Source organism: Lycium barbarum, chromosome 6 (assembly GCF_019175385.1).
Source record: "Lycium barbarum isolate Lr01 chromosome 6, ASM1917538v2, whole genome shotgun sequence".
Lineage (NCBI taxonomy): Eukaryota > Viridiplantae > Streptophyta > Magnoliopsida > Solanales > Solanaceae > Lycium > Lycium barbarum.
In genome coordinates, this window is record NC_083342.1 from 12,742,452 (window position 1) to 12,748,451 (window position 6,000).

The following is a 6,000-nucleotide window of genomic DNA, read 5'->3' on the forward strand; positions in this document are numbered from 1 at the left end:
TCTCATTATGTTTATATGAAACTTTATGATTTCATCCAGCAAGTTACAAGCATGTTTTCAAGTCAAGTATATATATATGATTATGAACTATTGTTATTACTCATGCATCAAAAACATGTTTTGCAAGACTATGACAAGTTATCTTATGAAACTATATTTACAAGTTATTTTTTATGAAAACCATGTACAAGCAAGTTATGATTTATGAAAATCATGTACAAGTAAGTTATGATTCATGAAAACCATGTACAAGCAAGTTATGATCATGAATACCATGTACAAGCAAGTTACGATTCATGATATAACATGGGCAGCAAGTGCCACTATTTTCATGTTCATGTTTTGGGAGTTGCATTAATTACCGAGGAGGGCTTCAGATAGCCTGAAACTACGTAGCCACCGTAGGATGAGGATCACTCCACCCATGTCCCGGACGATCTCTCATAATGACTGGATCCTTTCATATTTTATTAAATCTCATGTTCCCTGGCAAAGACTGAGTGTTCTGCTGGCGGGACGCAAGCACCATACCATGGATCGGTTATAAGTTATTGCTCTCCCTACTTATGATATTTTTACCATGTTTTATATATATATGTATGCACTCATGTTCATGTCCAGGTTTTCAGTTTCAGTTCTTATCATGTTATTCCATGTCCCATGTTATTTCTTTCAGTTGTTTTACATACCAGTACATTCAATGTGCTGACGTCCCCTTTTTATTGCCCGGGGGCCTGCATTTCACGATGCAGGTACTGATATACAGGACGACACATCTGCTCAGTAAGACAGCATTCGTATCAGCTTATTGGTGAGCCCCATCTCATTCGGGGTTTAGTCAACTTTTGTTTTATGCTTAGTTATGCATCTGAAGGTACGCTGGGGGCCTTGTCCCAGTAAGTATGTTTTCCAGTCAGACTCATGATAGAGGTTTCATAGACTAGACAAGTCAGTTATGTTATGTCAGACATTCGGAGTCGTATAGCCATTTTTGGCTCATTCATGTTATTTCCGCACTCATGTTTAAACAAGTGTTTTTATTAAGTATTATGACTTACTACGTTTTATAAAGGCTGATGCATTCACGTTATATTTCCGCTCATGTATGTATCATGATGATTCAGCAAGCCATGTGGTTCGCTCGGTCACACGCAGTCAGGCACCGAGTGCCGTGTTACGTCCAGGCCATGGTTCGGGGCGTGACATATTAGTGATAAGATTTAAGTATCAAGTGATCAAATAATTTTATTATCACCCATCTTTTCAATTAACTTCTAATATTATTGAAGTAACTTGATCAAAATAATTTAACTATTTTTAATTGTCCACGTGTATTTAAAATGACATGATTTAACTATAGCATGTAACTTGAACTATATTAGTTTATACATGTTAGTATTGATATTTAAGTATCAAGTGATCTTCTTATACGTACTCTTTTCAAACATCATTTAATTATAACTTTTAACATCATAAAAATGTTGATCGTGTACTCTTTATTAGAATTGGTGTACCACTTTTGAACACTGGGTTGTGTTTAATTAAGATATTTTTTATATTGAAAAAGAATTTATCGTGCTAATGTAAATTGGAAAATAACTGAGAGTTCCTTTGGTTAAATAAAAGTAGCATAGTCATAATTTAATCCACTTTCTCTCACTCGAACTCTTTCGTTTTATTGTGGATTGTGTAAGTCTTAATTTGATGGAGTACAAAATAGGACTTATTGAGTAGGCGTTTGGCCATGAAAATCAAATATTTTTCACTTTATTTGAAATTTTGGAGTTGAAGTTGAAAACGGAGTTGTGTTTGGTTATAGTTTTTGCAAAGAATATTTAGTTGTTAAAATTTTTATGGCCAAACGCTAATTTTCAAACAAAATAAAATAATTTTCCGGAAAAAGATCAAAAATTCTCAAGGCCAAATTGAGTAAATACAAATAAGCAGAGAAATGAGGGTTGAAGACAAATAGTACCACATCGGTTAAAAACATAAAAGTTCCACACTTTATAAGATGAGATAAAGTACGGAAAGCTCGGCGCAGCAGCGGGAATTGCGTGGGAAAACGTGCTGCTTCGGCGAATTAATTTGGAGGTGGTTGCCTAAAAGGGAATTTGCTGGTTCTTGGTGAGCACACACCTGGGGATTTTTATCCACAAGGTTTTGGAGTTTCGCAGTTTTGGAGTTTCTTGCGAATGTAGGAAAGTTCACATGGAAAAAGGGGGACAGACATACTATTGCAGCAAGAATAGATAGGTTTCAGAAACATCAAGAAATGGAATGCCAGTTTCAGAAACATCAAGCAGACTATACTTCACAGGGTAACTTCTGAGGTTTCAAGTCATAAAAAATAATGAAATACAAATTAGAATATGTGGGGGCCGTTTTGAGTGTGGATGGGTGATGTGAAATTCCTGATTTCTTTGGAAATAAGAATTATAATATTTCATGCAAAATTACATGGGGATTTATCTGCGTGAAAATCCGCAAGCACATTCCTACTATGAATTTCTACCAAATTTTTACTTGGGGATTTTCAAATCTGCAGGTAAATTTACCTGGGGATTTATCCACGAAGGTTTTAGAGTTTCTTGCGAATCTGAGTCCAAAAAAAATTGGGAGAACATTTAGTCCCAAAATATTTCATGCGTCACGTTAAGTACAGCTTCAATTTTCGTTGCTTGGTTCTCAATTTTATTACTGTTAGGTATGTGTTTCAGCTTTAAATCTCACTTCCTTCTTCCTTTCTTCCTTTGATGTCTGGAGGAAAGTTCACATGGAAAAAGGGAGACAGAATACTATTGCATCAAGAATAGATAAGTTTCTCATATTAGAAGAATGGAATGCCAGTTTCAGAAACATCAAGCAGACTATACTTCACAGGGTAACTTCTGATCACTCCCCACTGATGTTACAATGTGGGGAATGGGAGAAAAACAGTTCATATTTCAAGTTTGAGAACTGGTGGCGGCAAATAAAAAGGAGACAAATTATGGATGCAATTCTTATAGCTAATGAATGCGTGGATTCCAGGCAGAGAAGCAAAAAATCAGGCATTCTATGCAAACTTGACATCCAAAAAGCTTATGATCATTTAAACTGGAGCTTCCTGATCAAGATGCTGGAGCAGATGGGCTTTGGTACTAGATGGATTAAACAATGCATCAGTACAATAAAACTCTCAGTTTTGGTCAATAGAACTCCTTGTGGTTTCTTTCCTTCTCAAAGGGGATTGAGACAGGGGGACCCTTTATCCCCTTTCCTATTCATTCTTGCAATGGAAGGGATGAGCAACATGTTAAACACAGCACAAGAGAGAAGATGGATAAGGGGATTCCAGGTGGGAGATGGAAACAATTTAGAGATCACACATCTACAGTATGTAGATGACACCTTAGTATTTTGTGATGCAGAGGAAAATGGTATGCTAATGCTAAGGGTTATCTTCATCATCTTTTAAGCAGTTTCTGGATTACACATCAATTGTGGGAAAAGTTTCATCTATCCTATAAATGAGGTGCCAAAATTGGAGACGTTAGCTGAGAAGCTTGGAGGCAAAGTGGGGGAGCTCCCAACTATTTACTTGGGCATGCCATTGGGAGCTAAAAGCAAATCCATAGGGATATGGAATGGGATTTTAGAGAAATGTGAGAAAAGACTGTCCAATTGGAAAAGTCAGTACCTTTCTCTTGGGGGTAGACTGACTATGGTCAACAGTGTGTTAGATGCTTTACCATCATACATGATGTCCATCTTTCCAACACCTGTCAAAAGGATTGACATGCTTAGAAGGAACTTTTTCTGGCAAGGCACTGAAGACAAGAAAAAGATACATCTGGTCAATTGGGAAGAATTGACAATTAGCAAGAAGGTAGGAGAAGTGGGCATTAGAGACATGAAGATCCAGAACCAAAGCCTAATGATGAAATGGTTATGGAATTTTGCTACAGAAGAGAACATGCTCTGGAAAGATGTCATCACTGTTAAATATGGAATGGAAGATGACTGGACAACAAGCATGGTAACTATACCATACAATTTGGAGAGAAATCAGGAACTTGTGGCCTATTATGCTAGCAAGGATCAGATGTAAGGTTGGGAATGGGTTAAAGGTTTCATTCTGGAATGATAAGTGGATTGATAGTACAACCCTGAAACAGTTGTACCCTGATCTATTTGTTCTCTGTCAAATGCAACAAGCCACTGTTGCTGAGATATGGACTGGACAGGGATGGAACTTGAATTTGAGAAGAAACTTGAATGACTGGAAGATAGAGAGGATAGAAGCATTTCATAATACAATGGCCACTTTCAACAATTTGACAGGAGAAAGAGACACAATAGAATGGCAAAAGGACAGCAAAGGAATTTTCTCAGTTAATTCAGCTTATAAGGACCTGAACACCTCCACTATGCAGGAGGATGATTGGCCCTGGAAGATGATCTGGAGGACAAAAGTTCCACACAAAGTGAACTGCTTCAACTGGCTCTTGGCAAAAGAAGCAGTACTGACTCATGACAACTTGAAAAAAAGAGTTCCATTTATGCTCAAGGTGTTTCTTATGTGAGGAACAAAATGAGACAATCAACCATCTCTGTTTACACTGCAAATGGACAAAACAACTATGGAAGATGTTCATCAGCCTGAGGAAGATCAAGTGGGTGAAACCTGGGAACATTAAAGGAGTTCTAAACAGTTGGAATAGGGATGGAAATACAACAAAGGAGGAGGAGAGATGGAGGATTGTCCCATCATGCATATGGTGGACTGTATGGAAGGAAAGAAATCAGAGGTGTTTTGAGAGCAAACAATGTGGTCTACAGTTGATTTTATTTGGCTGAACATCAGTATGGCCACGATTTCTAAGATTTCTGATCGTTACCCTTTACTGCTGTATAAGCTGCAGATTGGCGACCTACAACTGTCCATTTTCTTTCCATAATTCGTTCAAATTCTTTTGATTGTTAGAGACTGACTTTGCAACTTTCAGACATTAGTAATTAATTTCATTTGCCTTAAATAAGTCATCTAATTGGAGTCTCTTTATCTTTAAGAGAGTTGTTATGTTGTTTTCTTAAAAGTAATACTCGTGAAGCTCTATGTCACGGCCACCATGCAATCCCCTTTGTTAGTCTAGATTTTTGGCAATATGCTGAATTCTTTCTGGGGGAAAAAAAATGGACTAAAAAAACAATAAAAATGTGTTAAGCTTAAAATCATTCTTGAGAAAATTCTAAACTTTAGTTATGTATTCTTAGAAAGGCATGATGGAAAACTTAATAACTCCACACAAGATCGCAAGTAAATTATTAGATAATGACATAAATTTAGAAGAAGAATAGTAAGGACACTTACCTCAATCCATTCATTGTAAACGATAGAACGAAGTCATGATCTTCTAAGTCTTGTTACTTTCTTTATGACACTTCTCTTAATGGGGCAGAGAGGAAAAGAAAATCAGTAACAGACTTAGGGACCACAACCAATATATAATAGCGAGGTACCTCTTCAGAAGATTTATATATAGCCCAATAAAATCCATACCTTATAACATAAGATTTATATATAGCCCAATAAAATAACACTTTATTATATCAGAAAAATGGGCGTCTTTATTTGATAGCAATCTATGTACAATTATATTAAATATGAGGATCCACTAGATAGAGAATTTCTAACAATCTCCCACTTGGACCACATATATTGTACTTCTAAAAAATTGTACATAACCAAAAACTTTATAGTGCGCACAATTTGCTATTCCTAAGCAATCTGGTCCATCAATCGTACGAATATAGGATCAAAGCGGTTTTCGTAACATATATTCATCACTAAACCCATCAATGATCACGATATCAGCAAAATCAATGACATAGATCAAGTATGGATGCAGAGCATGGAAATTACATGTAGAATTGATCTCAATCATGCCTATTTCCAACTAGTCCTACTTTATGACTTTAAATAGTCCAAAACCACTTTCTTATACTTTATGCAAA